We start from the raw sequence: 23,598 nt of genomic DNA, 5'->3' as shown, positions 1-23,598 counted from the left end.
CAGCCCCACCCACACATACCCACAGGGCTTTCTCTCTTATTCCTTCTGTATTAGTCACTTCATTTTGGTTCATGCCCCTTCCTTAGTAAACCCCCACAACAAGCATAAGGCAAAGGTGGTCCTCTGCCAATATTTCTGCAGACAGAGGAAAGTTGTTCACAGGATATATGAACACAGCTGTGTCATTCACCCAAGGTGCTAACAGCCACAGCTGGCAAGACACATACTACCTGAGAAATGAGACAGACCACTGTGTTCCTTATGCCAACTATTTATACAAGAGCCAAGAAAGATAAGCTTTCTAGTTATGACCACACAGTGATAACATAATGAATGCATTAACTGTCAAATTCAATCGAAAAAATTGCTAGTTCAACTACCAAATAAGACCCAGTAAGGAAAATTAGTTAGTTCTTTGAACGTATCCTCTAAAGATGTACTAAATCATTTCCATAAGTTTCTTTTTTCATAACTTATATCCAAAGACTACTCGTGTTGCCTACATCCGAAGGACCTTGAGAATTAATGCAACTGTTTTATATACTGTTCCATCAGAGACAAATCTGCTCACAAAGAGGGAAGGGCAGATAAGTCCCAGAAAACATCTTGCTTTAATCCAACTGATTTGATGTTCTTATCTGGAGATATTTTCTGGGGAATCAAAGTAGCGTACAACCATATTTCAGCAGTGCACAACATGCACAACTATGCGGTGGCCTGGAAACTCCCCTTCATTTCTGAAGGCAGTTTGGCTTTCATTTAATTCAGTGGTGCAGACGCAGAAGTAAGCAGGCTCAGAGAAGGTCTAAAACACATGACCCAGTTGGAAACAACTTATTCGGTAGAGCTTTGGACCATACCTTGTCCAAAGACTACTCTGAGTGGGAAATTTCTAAGGTAAAGGATTATGACAGTCTTGTAATAGCACAGGGGAGGGAAACTGGGCCCTGAGTCCCTCTATCAACAATGTGGCAGTGACATATTTGCCTTCTGGAGCCCTATTCCCTGACTCGACCTGCATGATTACCATACATAGTCAGATCTGATGACTCGGCAAGCTGGGGAGTGCCTTGGAGAGAATGAATTAGTGGACAAGCAAGTTATTCCAAAAGATTATTTTGTTGGCCTGCATAGTGCACCCAGTGATGGCTATTAGGTAACATGAGCTCCAGCAATCTGTTCTGCTTTAGTCCAATAATGAGGTCATAGCCCAGAGGGGCAGAAGAACCGATCCTACAAGAGGACTTGTCTCAAAATTGACATTTGCCATTAAGGAAGGGGAGGGGAGGGGAGGGAGTAGGTTTTCTATGTGACTCTGGGAAGCTTCTGTCCTGTGAGCCTTTTTACCTGTATGTGCAACTAGAAGCCACAACATTTAGGTCACGGCCTCAGGATCTTCTAGAAGGTTCTACCTCACTTTCAGAGATTCCCAAGGACACTTACCTGGAGGTGGCATCTGGGTCAGTCATGAACTTACCCATTCTCTTTGATGACACCTTTTTATGCCATTAAGTCTGCAAATGATGGCTCTGAGTCTGTTTCCACTCAGACAGGATTATCCATTCGTATGGTCAACATGTCTTGTTTCAGGCTGGGCTTCTCATGCGTGAAATGCATTGTCTTTCCCTTTAAGGAGTTTATTGCCTCAGTGACCTTTATATTTGACAAAAAGCCTTTTTAATCCACCACGCTGCTGCTTTCCTAAGTGGTTTCTCCTCTGACTGGCATTATTGAATGGACTTTCCCTGTTGATGGGTGCTATTAAGACATGCTGTTTTTTGTATTGAATCAAAACTGTGCTCTTTTATTTGCCTTTATTCTATTTTTTTTTTAAGTTTGCCTTAAGTGACAATGTGTGCACTTATACAGGACAATCACGTCAATATATATCAAGCATGACCACGGTATGTTAGCATTAAGTGAAGAATTCAGCTCATTTCTCCTGTTTACTCAGATCCCGGATGGGAATAGTTTGGGGTTCAAAGGGAATAAGGGTAAGCCCTCCAAAATCCCTCCTCAGACTCTGAGGACCAGGATTGGATGCTTTATTATTTGGCTTCTAGATTATTCGAATGTTTTGGTTGGTGGGTAGGGGCGATGAGGCCTTTGTTCCAAGCCTTCCTTTAACGTTAAGAGGTCTGTTCTCAGATCCCCAAACAGATCAGAGAGAATACTAAAGGTGATTGTACTTTCTGCTTGCGGTCCGTTACCATGGGCAACCAACATTCCATATGTTGCAAAGGGTGCTAACATCCCTTTAAAAATTAGTGTAGTGCAAACAATTAGTTTGAGTGCAAAACAGGATCTGTGTGGCCTTGCTGTCCCATTCACTCCTCGTGCAACTTTGAGCAAATCACTTTATTTCTCCATCATGACATATCTCATCAGCGAGCAGGAAGCTGAAGTAATATGATCCATGTAAAAGAATGTTGTAAAATTTAAAGCTCTGAGGTTATTTTTAATATTATCATTTAGATCCTGCGTCAGTTAGGAGGAAATAGATTCATTATCTCTCAAACGGGCCTCTCCTCTCTAACATTTGTTGCCTGCCTCCTGAAGGCCAGACGATCGATGAGATAGGCATTATTGTCTCCATTTTTATGTTGGGGAATCTTATGATCTAAGAAGGAAGGTAGGTCTCCTGTGGTCACACAGCTGGTAAGTGACAGAGCTGGGACTAAGCACAGGTCGCTCTGATCCTAAAGTCTAAAGTTTATTTACTTTTTGTCCCCTACCCCCTTTTCTAATACGAACGCCGTGTCATCTAGACAAGGAAACAGCTGTCTCTTGCCTCGCATTCAGACTTCTGTGCTGCTTCTGAACTTGACCTACAGTCTCAAGGAAGCACTGCTCCTTCTTGCATGAGTTCGGAAGAATAAAAACCACCCCGTGACAGCATTAAGGACCATGCCGCCATGATAATGAAGGCACCGGGATCAAAAGCAATGACATTATCACAAAACTGATCACTTTAAACAACGAATTGTGACTAATTAGACTCTGAAGATCAAACGAAAATGCATGGAGGCTCAATTTTCCATAGAGCTGACAGTCTGACCTTTTTAAGAGTGGGAATGGAAATTATTTTTAATTAACATGACTAATCATTTCCCGTCATTTGGAGGTAATTGGCTTTGTCTACAAAGAGGTGTTGGGGGGTACTGCCCCCCACCCCATGGCTGGTTGCGGCTGGCACGATTAACCCCAGGGAGGTTTGGGGGCATGGTCCGCTCTGGCTTGGCGATTCTTCTCCTCAGAATCAGCAGTGGGAGGAGCTCATGCTTCCATTTGTATCTTATTTTTCCTTCCTTCCTTTCTTTTCCTTTATGTTTTCTTGGCTGTCCTTCCTTCAAAGACTAAATGGAACTATTTCTTTCTAGTTCCCCCTCATGTCCATTTCCAGGGCTATATTTGTCCTTAATGCGCCTCTGTTCCGTCTCTTGTCTCCACTCATGACCACCCTATCCCTAGATGTTTGTCCAGAGGACTCTCCAGTGGTCTTTTAGTCTGTCCCTCCAAGAACAAAGGAGGAGACAGCCCATAGATCCTACGCACTCAAAGTGCCAACAAAGATGGTAAGCAACATTCTATCCTCTCTGGCCACAAGCATGCTTATGAGGGACCTGTGACCCTGCAGTTCAGTGGGCTCTCTGGGACCCAAACACCCTCACTCCATCCTAGGCCTGAAACATCTTTCACAGAGCAAGCAAGCTGGAACCATCTGCTTGGCCTTCTCTTACCTGTTTGCTCAGGTCCTGGGATAAACCTAAAGTGTTGCATGAGTACAGAACAGATATGGTTCTTTTCTGCTGGTACCAATTCACTCTTCTAGCATCACATTGATATGTTCTTAAAAATCAAAAACTTGGGGTGCCTGGGTGGCTTACACAGTTGAGCATCCCACTGGTAGTTTCTGCTCAGGTCATGATCTCAGAGTCAAGGGATCAAGCCCTGCATTGGGCTCTGTGCTCGGCGGGGAGTCTGCTGGAGACTTCTCTCTCTCTCTCTGTCCTTGCCCCACTTTCATGTATGTTCTCTCTCCCTTGATAGAATAAATAAATCTTAAAAAAAAAAAAAATCAAAAACACTCCCTGCCCCCTGCCACCACGGTCACCAGAGCAATAAGAAATAATGAAAGGGCTAAATGGATCAAAAAGGACCATCCTGGGATGCCTGGGTGGCTCAGTTGTTGAGCATCTGCCTTCAGCTCAGGTCATTATCCCAGGATCCTGGGATCGAGTCCCACATCAGGCTCCCTGCTCGGTGGGAGACCTGCGTTCCCTCTCCCACTCCCCCTGCTTGTATTCCTTCTCTTGCCATGTATCTGTTAAATAAATAAAAATAATATATCTGAAAGATTTTCCTACATCACTACACATAAATCTAACTCATTTTTAAACTTCTACGATGATCGCTTCTCGGCCTTTTGGCTAAGATCAAGTGTAAACTTCTACAATGTTTCCAACCACAATTTTGATTTACCTGTTTCCCCTATTTGTACATTTTGATTGTTTTTGAGTTTGTGTGTGTGTGTGTGTGTGTGTGTGTGTGTGTTTAACTACAAGCAAGGCTGCAGCCAGTGTCTTTATATATGTATCTTTGTGCACATGCACACATCTTTGTGCAAATATTTCTTGGACATATACCAAAAGTGGAATTGTTGAGTTAAGGTTATTTATATTTTAAGTGTTAATAGATATTGCCAGACTGTTCTCCAAAATAGCTGAATAAGTAGATATTCCTACTAGCGGTTTCCAAAATTATTCACATCCTCACAGTCTTAATAACACTTGATGTCATCAAACATTCAAATTTTTTGTTCAGTCTAGTAGCCGGCCAGTGGTATCTCCTTAATGCATTAATTTCATCTTCCTCGTGATCAATAGTGCTGAGCGTATTTTCATCACTCCATGGCCATTATGATTTATTTTCCTATAAACTTGGTTATATTTCTGCGGGTTCCTTCTGATTGCTGACACTGCCTCAAGTGACTCAGCATCTGATTGGCCCTAATCTCTAATTGACAGCAGGAATAGAGCATGGGCTTTGGAGTCAGTCATACCTAGATTTAAATCCCAGTTGTGCCGTTGTCTAGGTGTGGTGCTACAGCAAGTTATCCACTTACGCTGATCTCCCGCTTTCCTGGCTATAACACAGGTACGATCACGCCTACCCCGTGAAGCGCGTTTGTGTGTATGCATGCCTGTGTTAAGATGGGGACACGTGAAATGCCATGTAGGCCGTTGGGATCGACCCAATGGAGTGATCAATTCTGCCCAGGTTTATTCGGCATTCTGGCTGGGTTTGAAGCTTGGGCTCCTCGATTTGGTCTTTGCCGTAGTCCCCAGCAACGAGAGTAGCTGACTCACATGTTCTAAATAAATCCTAGTGCTGAAGCTGATACAGTGTGGTCTCTGTATAATTATTTCATTTCCCTGCTTGGATTCTGAAACTGAGGGTTGGCTGAAACTGAGGGCCTTCTGAACTCACAATATTGTCCTGTCCTGTCTCTTCCCTCTCTACGTGCCCGCTCCCACTGTGCTCTGCCATCTGAATTCCATGCTTCGTACCAGGCTGTCATCACTGTGAATCCCAGCCCTCCCCTCCACCACTGCTCTTTTACTGACCGAGCCAAGATTTGACCCCTTTATTGTCAGCTGCCTAAGCCACCGCTCTTAACCAGTGTTAATAGCTCTGCAAATACCACTCCTGGATCTCTGACTTAATCTCTCTGAGCTTCAGCTTCCTTATCTGTCCACAGAACTAATAATGGCAAATCTGCATTACTGTTTTTGGGGATTCAGGGGAGATCATGTACTTAGTGCCATGTCACCAGCCCTCCCTTGTCTTCTCATCTCACTCACAAACTGTCACAAAAATACCTTTAACTTTCCTTTCCTTGTTTGTTTTATTATAATCCCTTTATAGAGTAGCTCCTTAATACATAGTGAGTTTCATTAAGATTCAGTGGGCATTTTGTCTGACTTCCTTCTCAGAAACACAACCAGAGGTAAAATGTTAAAATGACGACTAATTCTGATGAAAACTGAAGTAATCTTTGCTAGCCGTGGTCTTAATGTTGTGGTTTTGGCTAACTGTGAAATGACCCATTAAAAATTAAAAATTAGTTACTGGGATTTGGAGAATAAGATTTTATAGGGATTATTTTCCAAAGAGACATAGCTGAGGCTAGACGAGAAATTTTCTGGGTCATGCTGACTGGCCTTTTGTATGTCATTGCATCTTTTTCCATAAAAAGGGCAGTGTCATGGGCCAGAGAAAAGGAGGCTTGACTTTAAAAAGATTAAAAACCAACAACAACAACAACTACAACAACAAAAAACAGGCTCCAAAGGGGTGGGTGAAATCTAACTAATGAAAGTTTTACGTGATACCACCAGTGTTTTATAAAGGAACCAAATGTCTACCAGGAGGCAGTGTGACCACTGCGGGAGGTCAGTTCTCCAAGAAAGATGGCGAGAGGGATGGGCTGGGAGACAGGGCATGTCTTTCTGGAAAGGCAACCAAACACTTCCTTCAGCTTGTACTCTGTGCTTTATCAGATGGGTATTAAGGCAGCTTAATCATCTCTCAACAACATAGATTGTTTCATTTAAAAAAAAATCAATATTGCCTTTTCTGCATGGAATGTTCCAGTTACTTTGATGGCTCCCCGACCAGGACAAAACGATGAAAATGATGATCAAGAAAAATAATGGGTTTTGAAAAGTCTTACTTTAGTTAATTTTATGTGATAGGGTAAAGGCCTTCCTTCTCTACTCTGGCTTTTTTTCCCTCCAGAATTAATTTCCTGAATTAATTTGATCCTGGAGTTACCTGTCAGATTAATGTTTGTTGACATGTGAGCTTGAAAATGAACCTGTTGGCGGGGGGGGGGGGGGCCTTGGGGCCACAGTCAGTTAAGCATCCAATTCTTGGTTTCGGCTCAGGTCCTGATCTCAGGGTCATGAGATTGAGCCCTGCCTCAGGCTCCTCGTTCAGCAGAGTCTGCTTGAGATTCTCTCTCCCTCTTCCTCTGCCCACCCCCCAACACTCACTCTTTTTCCCTCTCAAATAAATAAATAAAATCTTAAAAAAAAAAAGAAAGAAAAAGAATATGAGCCCCATTGAATCTCTGCCCCTTGAGACTCATATTTTCCTGTTGTCTTCCTGTCTCACTCTCATGCTGTCCTAAAGACAGTTTTGTTGTTGCTGTTGTTGTTGTTGGTGGTGGTGGTTGGTGTGTGTGTGTGTGTGTGTGTGTGTGTGTGTGTGTGTGTGTGTGTGTTAATTGCAGTTTCTTTCCAGCTGGATTCCAGCCTTTCCTTTCACTTGGTGAGAAGCATTCACAAATATGTTGTAGAGGGTGTGCTAATTAATGGATGTCCAAACATCTGGGAAGGAACAAGCAGAGTTACAGTTAACACATAATAAACAAATACAGAAAGGGCAGACAGTTTGAGCACATCAAAGAGACTGCTTGGAGGAATTGTATACTCTCTCTGCACCTGTTTTCCAGCACACTTTCATTTGGAAGGGAAGACAATTTTGTCTCACTCTTTGTGTGTCTTAACTTAATGCCTTACACTGTAAACTAAGCCATTCTATATTCAGCAGAGAGGTCTCTTGAGAAGGGGAGTGATGAGGATTCTGTTGGCAATCCACAGACACTCCAGAGCTTTAGTGAAGGAGCCTGTGTGTCCATGCACAAATATGGATTAGAATGCTTCAACCCTCACCTTTCAGGCAGCCTGAAAAGATTCCTTCTGCTTCTCTTTCCCAGTTCTCTCTGTTCTGGTTATTTCTCCATACCATACCCCATCAGGTCTGCAAAGCAATACAATATGAATACTGAGAGCTAATGGGTATTGAGCCCCTGCTGAGTACCAGGCCAACTTCTATGTGCATTATTCCATTTACAGCTTGGGGCAAACTCAACAGTTCCATGTGGTTACTCTCCCCATCTCATAGAGGAGAGAACTAAGGGACAAGAAGGTTCTGTAACTTGTGCAATCCCGGACAGCTCTTTATGGCATGGCTGCTGTTCATAGTCCTTACCCAAGCTTGACTTGCTAAGTGATCACTTGTTCCACCTTTTATTCAACATGATTCTTGACCTTGGACTCTCTTTGTCTTAGGTCTAGCTTTGGCCACTTGAACTTCATCATGTGATCTATCTAGCTCTTGACTCTTGGGTCTCTCTCAAGAGTTTTAGGCTATACTTACCACAGCGATTCCCGCCTTGTGAACTGCCTCCGCCATTTTTCTCTGCTATTGGGTCTTCCCAGTGAAGATTGAATCCCAGCCCCAGAGGCTGTGCTCTTGCAAGTCCTCCCTAATTCTCCTGAAGTAGGGAAGATTCCTGTCTATTATGTTTTTATGTAAATATTTCAGTAATTATAAAGTTGAATTCACCAGTCGTGCTAATTCTCAGTCACCATTGACTCCCAAATCATTATTTTCAGAGGCCAAATCAAGAAAATAAGGTGGTTTAGAGGAGCTTCCATTTTTAAGGAATCCTTTTCTGTCTCTGATGTAGCTGGCAAGTTCCTTAAAAGGCATGTGTAAGACAGTGCCGACCTGGTTCTTGCTTTTAGCCCTAGCTTTGTTATACAACCTCTCCGTCCACCCTATCTTCTGGTTTCTAGCCCTTCTGTTTTTGGCAATTTCCCAGACATTCTTCTCTGGCTCTTCCTCCTCTGTTGATCCTCTAATGGGGAGAGTACTCCCAAATATATTCTATGCCCTCAAGTCATTCAGTCCTGAAACTTAAATATTATCTGTTTTTAGCAAATCCTGAGTCTGCATCACTAGCCAGGATCTTGTCCTGGAAACCAAACTGGTCTATCCAGTGCTTTCTTCATTTTTTTCCCCTTTCCTTCCTTCCTTCCTTCCTTCCTTCCTTCCTTTCTTTCTTTCTTCCCACAAGATAGTCTAATACCATGTGTTGTACACAGTGTGATTCAGCGGAGAGTGTGTAAAGGGTTGACACCCAGCCTGTGTCTGTGTTCCAGAGACTAAGCCTTATGCTCAGCATGGCACTGCCCTTGCAGAGGGAAGGGGTACCATTTATCTCACCAGAAGGCACTGATCTCCTTCCAAGTTGTGGACTCATGGAACTGTTCCCTCCAATAAGGGGCATAATTTTTTTTTTAACACATACAAAGGCAAATTAACCTAAAATGTCTACATTTTAAAGAAACCTCCATGAGAGCATGGTGTTTGTTGGTCTCATTTGCTGTTGTAGTTTCAGCACTCAGAACAGTGCCTGGAACACAGGAGGTGCCCACTAATATTTGGGAAATAAATGATGGGAGGGGGGGATACCTTCCTCCAAAATCCATTGCTCTGCTTTAGAGAAATTCAATTAATGATGAGTCAGAAAAATGACCTAAAATTCAAAAAACTTCTAAAGTTATAGAGAATAATGAAAATAACAGCTAAATTTATCAAATACCTACTATGTGGTAGGCCCATTTAAGTTTAATCCTAATAGGAACTGTATAAGGAAGACTCTGGTATATCTCCATCTTACAGATGAGGAAACAGCCTTGCAGAGTCTGTGTAACTTGAGTAAGGTCATGTGGGTACATAGTGTTAAGCAGAGTACGTGTCTTCGTCTGAAGGAAGAAGTGGAAGAGTAAAGTCTTAGGACCAGAGCAACCTGACTGGGAGTGCTGTGGTTCAGGATAGGTCTATAGGCATGTATTGCTTTATGTAGCTCCAGGATGGCATTTGAGGCCCTTTCAAAGGACAGCTTCATGATTTATTACCTAAGCTGGGATACATTTTTTTTTATAAGAGAATGGGTTAGCAGTCATGAATTGGGCCTCCACTGAACTTACTGAGGTACATGGGACCCCTACTTTTCTCTCCCTGTGGTATGGGCTCTAGTCACACTAAAACATATTGTTCTCCTTTTACTTATGTGTTTTCCACTTTTCAGACTTCACTTTTGAAACACACAGTAAGCACATATTGAGTTAGATTGATTATCTACTAACAATTCTGACATTGAATTATCTCATTCAGGATGCATGATGGTATGATATTATGATGTCATGGGACATTCTGTCAACATTTTTTAACAAATTCAAATTAATGTAAATAGTACGGACAAAACAAAATCAACAAGAAAAAAATTGGTAACTGAGTTAAAGTCCTTGTTCTGATAGACTTGTTTTATTGGGAGGAAGTTACTTAACTGTCTGGACATTTTTGTACTTGTTTTAAAAATGAATGAATCATCATTGGAGATCCTAAAGGTCTTCTTCCATTACTCGCTTTCTAAAATATGCCTGTCAAGCTTATCCTAAAAGAATCTCAAAATGTTGCACACGGCAAACCAAGACCATGTGATGGGATATGTTTACCAGATAATTAAAATGACATGTTTTCCATTTACTAAAAGAAAACAGGAAGAAAAACATGAGCAGTGTTGAGATGTTGCTTGTCCATAATGTTGTTGTAATTCCAAGACAATGATGATTCAAAAGATATCCATTTGAAATGTCTGTATTTTCTTTTTAAAAATAGACATTTTATTTTAAAACAGTTTCAGATTTGCAGCATTGCTAGGAAGATAGTATGGAGAGCTCTTTCTAATTCACATTGAGTTTCTGCTTATTAACATTTTACATTAGTGTGCTACAGTTGTGACAAATCATAAACCAATATTGAAGCATTTTTATTAATGTTTCATTATAGGTAAGGTTCCCTCTGCACACACTGCTGTTTTCAAAATATCCTCTTTTTGGTTTTCTGTAGTTTAAATATGATATGCATAGGCACAACTTCTTTTTTTCTTTTTTTATTTATTCCACATGGGAGTTCTCTACATCTCCTGGGTCTGTGATTTGGTGTCTATCATTAATTTAGGGGGGGTTAGTCTGGGTGGCTCAGTGAGTTAAAATCTTTGCCTTCAGCGCAAGTCATGATCCCAGGGTCCGGGGATCGAGCCTCACATAGGGCTTTCTCCTTGGTGGCAAGCCTGCTTCCACCTCTTTCTTGGCCTGCTTCTCTGGCTATTTGTGATCTCTGTCTGTCAAATAAATAAAATCTTAAAAAAAAAAAGCTGCCAGTTCTCATTAATTTGGGGACATTCCTCATCAGTATTATTTTATGTGTTCCTTCTGTTCCATTCTCCCTTTTTTCTATTGGTGTTACAATCATGTGTATGTTACATCTTTTGAAAGTTTCCAATTGCTACTGAATGTTCTCTTTTTTTAACTATTTTTTTAGCTTTTTAAAACTATTTCTAACTATTTTTTAACTATTATTTTTCCCTTTCTATTTTAATTTGGGAAGCTTGTATCTTCAAACTCACTGATTCTTTGCTTTAACTTTGACCAGTCAAAGGGTGAGCCATAAAAAACACTCTTTATGTCTTTTCTTTTTATTTCTACCCTTTCCATTTGATTAGTTCTTAGAATTTTTATCTTGGCTTATTTTACTCATCTGTTCTCTCACGGGGTCTATTTTATCCACTAGAGTTCTTAACTTATGAATCATAAGTTCCCTTATAATTATAAGGGAATCCCTGTTATAATTCCAACATCAGTATCACATCTGAGATGGGTTTTGATGCACAACCTTTTCAGATTCTGTTTCTTTCTTGCCTTTTAGTGTGCCTTGTAATTGGTTGAAAGCTGGACATGGTGTATGCGGTAACAGGAACCGAAATAAGTAGGACTTTAGCATGCAGTATTATGTTGATTTGACTGGGAGTTGGCTTTTGTCTAATGTTTTTGTAACTTTAGGTGCCAGAGGCTTCACATTCCTCTAGTATTTTTGTCTTGTCTTTCCTCTTGACATCGGTTCCCTTGAGTTCTCCTCCTCCAAGAGAGTCTGTGTCTTGCACTTATTTCAGCTATAATCGGCACAACTGTTATGATGCTGGAGCCATGTTTCTGTGGTGCAAGGCCTGGGAAAAGGGAAGTGTTCTACCAATGTCCACTTCATCCCCAGTCTTCCCATGAGCTTGCTTCTCTGGCCTCTGGCTTCTCGCCTCCATAAGTGTTTCTTTGCTTAGAATCCCTTCTTCCCTTTTGTTGAGAAAGGAAGTCTAGACAGGATGGCTTCTCCCATGGCTTCAAGACAAAGTTTTGTTAAAGTCTTTTCATCCAGGGAAGGCTCTGGCCATATTTCACAAGTATTATTCTTTCTCCCTTCCTACCAGGGTTAGGAAGGGATCTTTCTAGACCTTCACCATGTGAAGATTACTGTACATTCTTGGAAACAAGTTCCACAAAGTGTGGGAGACCCCCTCCCACCTAAGATAGCAATCCACAGATTTCTTAAACTCAAATTAGGCCACATTCACCCTCCAAGAGTTCACTGGGATGATCATTTAAGTGTTTCTACCAATTTCTGACTTCAGTGGTCTCTGCTCTATGTAAGCAGAGCTTTCTCGGCTGTGACTTCTTGAATTCACCTCTCTTTACAGATTTCAGGCAGGTCATTTGCCCTGCAAAGTCATTTCTGTGATGAGTCCACAGAAATCATTTGGTTTTCAGTTTGCCTAGCTTTTTCTTGTAAGGTTGGGAGTGATAAGTTCAAAGTTCTTTACATGTCAGGGCTGACACTGGAAGTCTCTACATTTTCTTTTGAAGAGCTGAGGATCTCATATCCTGATACACTTTTATATAGGAGGTAAGGGTGATGATTATAATTTTATTTTTAAAAAATATTTTATTTACTTCTTTATTTGAAGGAGAGAGAGTGTGAGCAAGGGGAGGGGCAGAGGGAGAAGGACAAGCAGACTTCACTCTGAGTGCAGAGTCTGAAGTGGAGCTTGATCCCAGGACCCTGAGACCATGACCTGAGCCAAAATCAGGAGTCAGATGCTTAACCCATTGAGACACCCAGGCCCCCCAATTATCATTTAAAGAATGGAACCACCAGGGACAATTTAGGAAAGTTCCTCACCTGGGCTGTATCATCCTCCCATACCTGTGGCTGGTGAATCATATGAATAATTTTCTCTAAGTTGGTTTTGCCCTGGAGGTATCTCTTTTTCATCAGATGGTTGAGAACAGAAAAGAGCAGGATGTTTCATGGATAGGCTCTATTTAAGGATGTCACCATTATATTTGCATTTTATAATTGTTTCTCCAATGAGTGTTGTGAGCTGAATCATAGCAGAGTGATCTCTCCTTCCCACCCTCATCTTTATCTTTATTGTGTTGAGTTGAAGAATTTTAACTAACTTTATTTCCCTCCTCCAAAGGGATGCTTGGATTCCTGCAACCACAGCATATTTCCCTCACTAGAATGCCAAATCATTGCATTCCTTCAAGATCCTGGGTTCCAGTGAGTCCAGTAAAGCTGTGCAGAAAGACTTTTTAGGAAGCAGAGGATAGATGACTCAGGGGTAATGATTTCCCACAGCCTCCTCTGCCCTACCTCCTCCAATTAAAAAAAAAAAAAGATTGATAAAACACTGTCCAGAATTTTTAAAGTCCCAGAGGGATTCTAAATGTTCACTATTATAGCACACACATTTATACACAAAGAGATTTGAAGGATTTCTGATTTCAATTAAGATTATTATCTTCTCTGAGTGATGGTTTCCTCCTTTTTTTCCCTCCAGAAATCCCTTTGGCTGATCTATTTTAAAAGAGCATTAGCTAGGGATAACTAGGCTCACTTGTATTGAGTCTACTTTCTCTCTAGGTCTCTTTGTCTTAAATTCTGAAGTCTCTTTTCCTATCCTGCTAAAGGTTAGCAGCTCAAAATCAAGGACGTGAGTCATTGTTACTCTTCGTGTAAAAGATAAGCTCTGTAGCTTTTATGACTAAAAGTGTATAAGATTCTAGAAATAAGGTAGAAGTCAGAGAGATCATTTGGGGCTGTGAAAAGTCCTTTACTATCTAAATCAGAAGACCAAGGTCAAATTGCTATCATGCCTATTAGACCTGGGTTTCATTAGTCAAACTACCAAATGTTTGAGCCTCAGTTTCCTTATCTGTGAAATGGGGGTAATGATACCTGCCCTAACATTTGACAGTCATTGGGAAATTCTAGTGAATGCATAAATAACAGATTCTGTGAAGCATGCATACATAAATGTTTATCTTCTACTTTCCTTAGCCATACTTGAACATGGTAGCCCATTAAATGTTCTGAAACAAATCATAGATTCTTGCTGGTGTGGGGATATCCTCCCAGACCTGCAACACTCAGTAGGATATGAGCCACGTAATGGTCTTGAAAAAACTTTCCTCAATAACAAACTGGAGTACAATGAAAAGATTTTGATTGAAGGGACTAATGGCACATCCCCAATAATACATTCAGCTTCCTAACAGAGAATATTTCCAAAGCAAAATGCTACTTAGATTCATACGTTCCTACAACAGGTTATGCAAGGCTAATGTATTGAAATTCATCATTTAAAAGAGACATATCGTTCATGATTTATGATAAGAACCCAGGTAACTACCATTAATAGGTATGAAATTCAAATCTCACTGATTAATGCTTTAAAGTGTTATCTTGCCACATTATTTTTAGGAAGCTGCCCTATATGTTTGACCTACTATACTTACTGTGCCAAGCACACCTGTATATACCTAATATACTAATTGACCCTGTTCTGACCCCAGGTTTCAAATGCTCTTCATACAAGACTACAGATGTGGAGTATATATTTAAAATGCATGTGGGGGTGTACAAGAGAAAGGGAAAGAGTGTGCAACTCTCTTAGTATGTGCATACTAAGTGCACACGTGAGTATTTCAAAATCAGTCTGATTCTATTTTTTTTTTTTTTAATTTATGATATTCATGGTCTTTACAAAGAATTTTCTTTTCTTGCTTTTTGCACTGAAAGGCCTCTGGCATATCAGTCCCACACATCCAGACCTCACATGGGGAATTTAATTCCAGATTACTAATTTCAGCTCATGCTAACAATATTTTTTGATCAGTCAGTGCCTTAAAGCATCTTAGAATGAAAAGAGGTCAGTTTCTGTCTCTCTGGACTCTTGCCATTAAACTCTCCTTTGTGCTCAATCTCTCATAATATCACTGTCATAGAATATTTGCCCATTGCTGGGTATTACACTGCCTCTACCAAAACACACACACACACACACACACACACAGGAAACTGAGCTCCAGAATTGTTCATGGACTCGCCTGAAATCACACATACCCTTGCTGACTTCAGATTCAAATGTCTAAGCCTTCTAAAATCTCAACTACTTTCTTCACATTAAATGATTTTGATCTCCAAATTCTAACACTTATTTTCAGGAGAGCAAAATGCATGGCTTGGCTTCTCTAGCCAGTGGATTCAAATACTGAGAACATATTTTACATTCTAACTGGAAAGCCTATCAATATGCTACTCTTTCTGGATGAAGAATTTAAAATTGGTCTCCTTCTTCATTCTCACAGTTGTTATCTGCAACTGAGTGGGAAGATTTTAGGCGGGTTCTTATGATTTCTGAAGACTACTTTTTTTTTTCTAACTGAGCTAAAAGTTTCAAAAATATATTGTTAAGATTTTTTTTTATTATTGTTAAGATTTTAAAGTTGATGAGTTTTGACTATTGTATGTACCTGTGTAATGGCTACCCAAATCAAAATATAGAATATTTCTGCCTTCCCAGAAGGTTTCCCCCTGACCTTTTCCAGTATTCTCCATCCTGTATCCCAAAGAGACAATTGCCTCTTGATAGTATATATTTTTTGGTGTCTTATTTATTCTGTATATGTAAAGTATATTTTTGAGATTGGTCCATAGTGTTGTATTTCTCAGTGATTTCTTTTTTTTTTTTTTTTAAGATTTTATTTATTTATTTGAGAGAGAGACAGTGAGAGAGAACATGAGAGGGGAAAAGGTCAAAGGGAGAAGCAGACTCCCCTTGGAGCTGGGAGCCCAATGTAGGACTCGATCCTGGGACTCTGGGATCATGACCTGAGCCAAAGGCTGCTGCTTAACCAACTGAGCCACCCAGGTGCCCCTCTCAGTGATTTCTTCATTTTGTTGCTAAGGAATATTCTACTGACGTGTTACAATGTGTTTATTCAAATACCTCTTGATGGCTATTTTCTTTTTTTTAAATTAGTTTCAGAGGTAGAATTTAGTGATTCATCAGTTGCATATAACACCCACTGCTCATTACATCAGGTGCCTTTCCCAATGCCCATCACCCAGTTACCCCACTCCTTACCCCCTCACCTCCAGCAACCCTCAGTTTGTTTCCCAGAGTTCAGCATCTCTTCTGGTTTGCCTCTCTCTAAATTTTCTTGATGACTATTTTCATTTTGAGTCTATTATGAGCAGAGCTGCTTTCAGCTTTCTTGCATAATTCTTGTGCAGATATGTTTTCATTTCTCTTGGGTACATACCTAGGATTAGAATTGTTGGAGTATAGGCTATGTGTATGCTTAATTTCATAAAAGAATTACCAAAGAGTTTTCCAAGCGATTTCTACAAACAGTGTATGAGCATTTGGGTTGTTTCATTTCCTCTACCACGTTTGATATTATCAGTCTTTCTATAAAAGCTAACCATTCCAGAATATATTAAATAGTTTTTTATTGTGTTTTCAGTTAGCATTTCCCTGAGGACTAATGTAGTGTCTTATCATAAGCTTATTGTCAGTTCATACATTTTCTTTGTGACTTATCTGTAGTCTCAAGCCTTTGGCCCATTTTGAAAACTGCATTTTGTTGTCTTTATTGTTGTTACGATTTCTAGGAATTCTTTATATATTCTGGATACAATTTCCTTGCCCAATATTATACATTGTAAACTTTTTCTTCTTGTCTGTTACTTGCCAACTTATTTTCTTAATGGTGTTTTATTATGAATGCACACTTTTAATTTTGATGAAGTCTTAACAATTATATTTTTCTTTTATGATTAATGATTTCTGAATTCTGTTGAAGAAAATTTTGCCTAACCCAAATTTGTGAAGATCTGCTCCTATATTTTCTTCTAGAAGTTTTACGGTTTTACCTTTTAATTCTAAGACTCTGTACCACCTCTAATTAATTTTTGTGCCCAGAGTGAATTTGAGGTCAAGAATTACATTGTTTATTGGGCATCTATTTTTTTAGCACCATCTGTTGAGAAGAATGGCCTTATTCCATTTACTCAACTTGGCACACGAACACCTCCTAGCATTCAGAAATGATATTGCCAGTGTCCCCTGCCTTTTCAGAGGCATGTGGATGACTTCATCCATACGTCAAATATTACGGATCATTTCACCATGCTTTTGCATATGCAGTTTCATTTGCCACAATATCTTTTTCTTAGCACTACCCAAAGTACAGCTTAATAGTCTCAGAAACCTTCCTTGAATTTTCCCATATGGTATAGCTAACTAACTCTTGGGTTCTTATATAGCACTGTGAATTTCCCTTTCAAAATGCTTGTCTTACTGCATGCTAATTTTCTCTTTATTTGACTGTCTCCACAATAAGACAGTGATTTACTTGAAGACAAGCTTGTCTTTTTATTTCCATATCCTTAGTGCTTAGCACTGTGACAGGGAAAAAAGGTAGCCACTCAATTCTTGTTGTGTTTTTTTTTTTTTTTAAGATTTTATTTTTTGTTTATTTGACGCAGAAAGAGAGAGAGTTCACAAGTTGGCAGAGAGACAGGCAGAGAGAGAGGCGGAAGCAGGCTCCCTGCTGAGCAGAGGCTGATGCAGGGCTCCATCCCAGGACTCTGAGCTGAAGGCAGAGGCTTAACCCACTGAGCCACTCAGGCTCCCCTCAGTTCTTGGTTTTAATTGAATTTGTCCTGGATATTCCACAGAAACAGTGGAATATCATAGGCTTTGCAGTGAGATGCTTTTGATTTCTAATCTCATTTCTGCCACTCATGAGCATTTTAAATTGGAGCAAGTTATTTAATTACTAAATCTTGGTTTATTACTCTATAAGTAGCATATATTTAGAACTACTTTTAGGATATTTAAAATAAAAAAAGAAATAGTGTCCGGTACATAGAAACTACTAAATAAATGAGAACTAACATATTCTTTTGGTATGAAAAGGCAAATGAGAAGCTTCTATAGGAGCTCTGCTAATTACCTACTCTGATATCTGGGGCCTCTTGACTTAAGAGTTAGGTAGAAAATGCTCTGCTAACTTCTGTCCATAAACAGAGTCACAATTTGGACACGGTATCCAAGATAGGGTTTCAAAATGGAACCTGCTCTATGACCTATTCTGTCACTATCAAATCACACCCAAAATATCGAAAACCAGCAGTCATCAAGTCTTGAAATAATGATAGCCCATCAATACGGAATTTCACCACCGCCAAATGTATTCCAGAGGACAAAGCTGTAATTCTGTTGGACCTCCTGGGAACATCATACACATCCGTGAAACACATCCCCAGAAGCTCAGTGATAGGGTTGTGCCTCTCCCCCGCAAACCCCCCTGCACATAACTTCCAGGGAAATCATGTGAGCTATTAGGCGGACAGGCCAGAAAGCCATATTCCCAGGTTGACTCCCAAGAACTTCTACCCACCACCCTCTCCCCAGGTTACCTTATTCGTTTTGCATCCGTCCCACTTGGAGGCACTTGAGAAGCTTAAGAACTGCGTATTTACCCTCTGAAATGTTTTTGAGTAGCATTTTAAATGCACTATTTCCCCACATCGTAAACACTTACGGCGCCCATTCAGCGTAGAGCGTATAAATCACCTCCTCGCTCATTGGCTTTCATGTGTGCTGAATGCTGTTCTAAATTGACCTGATACCTATTAATCCTGAAGTGGACTTTTAAGATCTGAAGAACATTTAATCAATGGGGCATTAGATTGAATAAATCATAGCTGAGATGAATTCCTTAAATTGATACCATCTTTAATGAGCATTGCACTTGATTTAATAATCTATTTATTAAATACATAAAAAAATGGTAAATTGAACATTTGCCTCAGAGCAAGCAATTAGGGCTGTTTTCATTCCATATTTATTTTTCTGAGTTGAGACAATATTTGTTAAGTCTTAAGCATATTGAATAAATCTTGGAATCACTTTTTTTTTCAGTAAGACTCTAAATATTAAATCTTAGCGTTGGTTATACTCAGCTCCTTGTTAAATTATAGAAAGTGCTAACAAGCATGAAGGAAGATTTACTAACTCTACAATAACTAGTATTGAATCTCTGGTGAGTTTACCAAATCTGCATAATATTTAATAAATCTGGGTTAAGATTGGTTAAATCTTTTTAACCTCCATAAATCCAATGAAGAATGTGTTAAAGAGGCCCTATCATATTGAAGCAAACTTTAAAAGAATATCATATTTTTTCCCCCAAATCTCATTAAACTGACATATGTGGTTTTTGGATGTCCTTTATTTCCTTTTGAATTATTGCTGGTTATTACTTATATATTTATCTGTAAAAAGTAGCTTTCTTGTTCCTAAATCCCTTCTCCTCTGGGCTGATTCAATTCCTGAAAGCCTTGCACAAGCCTTGGGAAATTGCAGTGTGTTCTTCCAGTTGGTCCTTAGACAAACCTAAATGTTCCCAAACTGTGCTTTTGCCTCTTGTTTCCAAATCTTTGATGGAAATGAACAATTCATCCCCTTCGGATGTATAAATCTCTTATTCCAGTACATCAAGATAAAGGTCATTGACTACATTAATAATGATTCCTTACTCGTGTTACTAATAACATCTTACATTTTTAACCCTGAAACTATTTTAAAAATCTAATTTACTCTTCTCTATGGATGCCAGACCAGATACTCATCTCGTGTAACTCAATGGGATCATTTATCTCTACTCATTTCTGGGAGAGGAAGTCAGCCTGCGATGGCAGTTTATTTTCCATATTTCATTTTGCCTGAGTAATGAAACCAGGCTAGCCAAATCTAATCAATCAATGAATATTTATTAAGCTCCTACTAAGTGTTCACATTTGTTCTTGTGTGAAGGAGTCTGTTTTCCGAGCTCTACAATCTGATTAGGAAAACTCATTCAATTCAACAAATATTTCTAGAGTGCCTATTGAGCATGGCATAATATCAGGAAAGTGATATAAAGATAAAAAAATATGATGACTTCCCTCTGAAACGTTGATATCTACTTATGTGGGGTAGAGAGATCAAAAGAGACGTGTTAGTAAAATGGTGAGTATTTTCATGAAAATGTAAGGAGCTTGGAAAGAACCCAGGAAAATATGCTGTAGTCAGATTTTATTTTATTTATTTATTTTCCAGCTTTATTGAGGTATAATCAACGAGTCAAATTGTGATATATTTACTTTTTAAAAGATTTTTATTTATTCGAGAGAGAGAGAGAACCAGTGAGAGAGACCATGAACAGGAAGGGGAGAGCAGAGTGAGAAGAAGGTTCCTTGCTGAGCAGAGAGCTCAATCCCAAGACCCCAAGATCATGACCTGAGCCAAAGGCATGTTCTTAACCAACTGAGTCCCCCAGGTTAAGCCAGCCCCAGATTGGGATAGATGATTTGATATAAACACATATTGTAAAAGGATTCACCCATGGAATTAATACATCTGTCACCTCACTTTATTATTATTATTGTTATTATTATTTTTTTTACTGCTGAGAACATTTAAATTCTGTTCTCTTAGCAATTTTACTAAAATCCTAAATAATATTTATTATTACACTGAAATTATAATTTTAACTATACAATAGTTTTATCAGCTATATTCTTCATGTTATATAGTAGAGCTTCAGAGTTTACTCATCTCATAACTGACTGTATTCTTACTCAACTTGCCTATTTTTCCCAACTTTCCAGTTCTTGGCAACCACTTCTTTACTCTGTTTCTGAGTTTGACCCCCTCCCCCCAAAGAATAAGTGATTCCCTGTGGTATTTGCCTTTTCCTGTTTGGCATATTTCACTTATCATAATGTCCTCCTGATTCATCCATGTTTTCCCAAATACAAAATGACCTTTTTTTTTTTTAAGGCTGAATAATATTCCATTGTATACATATACCACCATTCTTTTTATCCATTCATCCATGGATGGGCACTGAATTTATTTCCATATGTTGGCTATTAGAAACAATGCTGATATGAACATGGTGGTGCTACATATATGTCTTTGAGATGATTTCATTTCCTTTGGTTTTATACCCAAAAGTGGGATTGCTGGATCATATGGTACTTCTGTTTTTAATTTCTTGAGGAGCATCCATGTGGCTTTCTATAGGGGCTGTCCCAGTTTACATTCCCATCAATAGTATGCAAGGGCGTAGTGTTTCAGAGGGAAGGTTTCTCCACATCCTCATCAGCATTTGCTCTCTCTTGTCTTTTTGATAACAGATCTCCCACCAGATGCAACATAACATCTCACTGTGGTTTGTTTTCCCCAATTATTAGAAATGCTGCATACCTTTACAAGCATTTGTTTGGTTATTAGTATGTCTTCTTTGGAAAAATTGTTGTTTAGATCCTTTGTCAATTTTTAATTGGGTTATTTCTTTAATTTTATTGTTATTAAGTTGCATGAATTCCTTGTATATCTTGGATGTTAGCCTTTTATTGGATACATGGTTTGCAAATATTTTCTCCCTTCCATAAGTCAAACTTTTCATTTTGTTGGTGGTTTCCTTTGCCATATGGAAGCATTTAATCCCACTTATTTACTTTTGCTTTGTTACAAAGCTTTTGCTTTTGGTGTCATATTAAAAAAAAAATCATTGTCAAAACTAATGTCAAGTAGCCTACCTCCTCTATTTTCTTCTAGGACTTCTATGTTTTCAGGTCTTATGTTCGAATCTTTTTTTTTTTTTTTTTTTTTTTTAATTTAAACTTTATCTTTTTGGTGCAAATCTTTAGTTCATTTTGAGTTGAATTATGTGAATGATACATTCTTTTGCATGTGGTTGTCCAGTTTTCCCATTATTATTTATTGAGGAGACTACCCTTCCCCCATGTATATTCTTGGCTTATTTGCCCTAACCTAATTGACCATAGATGTGTCGATTTATTTCTGGGCTCTATTTTGTTCCATTGATTTATGTGTCTGTTTTTATGCCAACATCATATTGTTTTGATCACTATAGATTGTGTAATACAGTTTGAAATCCAAAAGTGTAAGTCCTTTGGCTTTGTTTTTCTCTTTTATTATGGCTTTGGCTGTTTGGGATCTTTTGTGATTTCATACAAATTTTAGGGTTATTTTTTCTAGTTCAGTGAGAAATGACATTGGAATTTTGATGGAGATTGCATTGAATCTATAGATCACTTTGGGTAATATGGACAATTTAACAGTATTATTAATTCTTCCAATCCATGAACATGGAGTAACCTTCCCATTACCTGTGTCCTCTTCACTTTCAGCAATTTATGACAGTCCTCTTTGTACAAACATTTCATCTTCTTTGTTAAATTTATTTCCAAATTTTGTATTCCTTTGATATGACTATAAATGAGATTTTTGTCTTCATTTCTCTTTCCAATAGCTTATTATTAGTGTATAGAAGTGCAACTAATTATTGTATATTGAATTTGTATCTTGCATTAATTATTCTAACTATTTTTTTGGCAGAGATTTTAAAGTTTTCCATGTGATGTATTAAGTTGTCTACAAATAGAGACACCTTTACTTCTTCCTTTCTGACTTGGATACCTTTTATTTCCCCCACCCCAATTGCTATTCTAGTACTATGCTGAATAAAAGTGGTTAGAGTGGCATACTTGTCCTGTTCTTGATCTTACAAGAAAAGAATTCAGCTTGTCACTGATAAGTATGCTGTTACCTGTGGATTTGTCACATATAGCCTCTTTTATGTTGAGGTATATTCTGTCTATACCCAGTTTGCTAGAAGTTTTTAATCATGAACAGATGTTTGATTTTTCCAAATCCTTTTTCTGTGTGAATTAAGATGATCATATGATTTTTGTCCTTCATTTTACTAATGTAGTGTATTACATTTATTGATTTGTCCATATCAAACCATCCTTGCATCCCTGGAACCCACTTGATCATGATGTATGATTCTTTTAATGTATTGCTGAATTCAGTTTGCTAGTATTTGGTGAGGATTTTTCATCTGGGTTCATCAGGGATATAAGCCTGTAATTTTATTTTCTTGAAGTGTCTGGCTTTGGGAGCAGGGTAATGCTGTCTGAGGAGATCAGACATTATACGTCATTAAACACCGTGATGAAGAGACGAGAAACCCAAGTGTGCATACAGAGATATTGATGACAGCAATTTGGAAGAAAAGGGGCAAGAATAAAAGATGATTCTAGCATGATTGAGGGCGAGTGAGGCTGAAGAAGATGGTGTTATTAACAGATGTGAATAGCACTAAAAGAGGAGATTGCTTGAAAGGGAAAAAAGAGCTCCTACCAAACTAAGGGGAGATACCAGCTAGAAATCTACATGCAAAGACACAGCAGCAGTTGAAATTCAGGCATAGAGTGATGTGAAATAAGGGAGCCAGGAAGAGACATATTTGGAAGTCATCTGCTCAGATAGCATGGCCAAATCTATGAGCTTGCAAAAAGAGTGAGCAAAGAAAGACAAGAGTGGGCAAGATGTGTGTCTGGAATTTTAAGGTGACCACCTGCCCAGAGTAAAAGGATCATACTTATAAGTAATACAAAATAATGTTGGATTGTAAT

The sequence above is a fragment of the Enhydra lutris genome, unplaced genomic scaffold (genome assembly GCF_002288905.1).
Source record: "Enhydra lutris kenyoni isolate GAN:26980312 unplaced genomic scaffold, ASM228890v2 scaffoldscaffold29, whole genome shotgun sequence".
Lineage (NCBI taxonomy): Eukaryota > Metazoa > Chordata > Mammalia > Carnivora > Mustelidae > Enhydra > Enhydra lutris.
Note: the sequence above shows the minus strand (reverse complement) of the source record.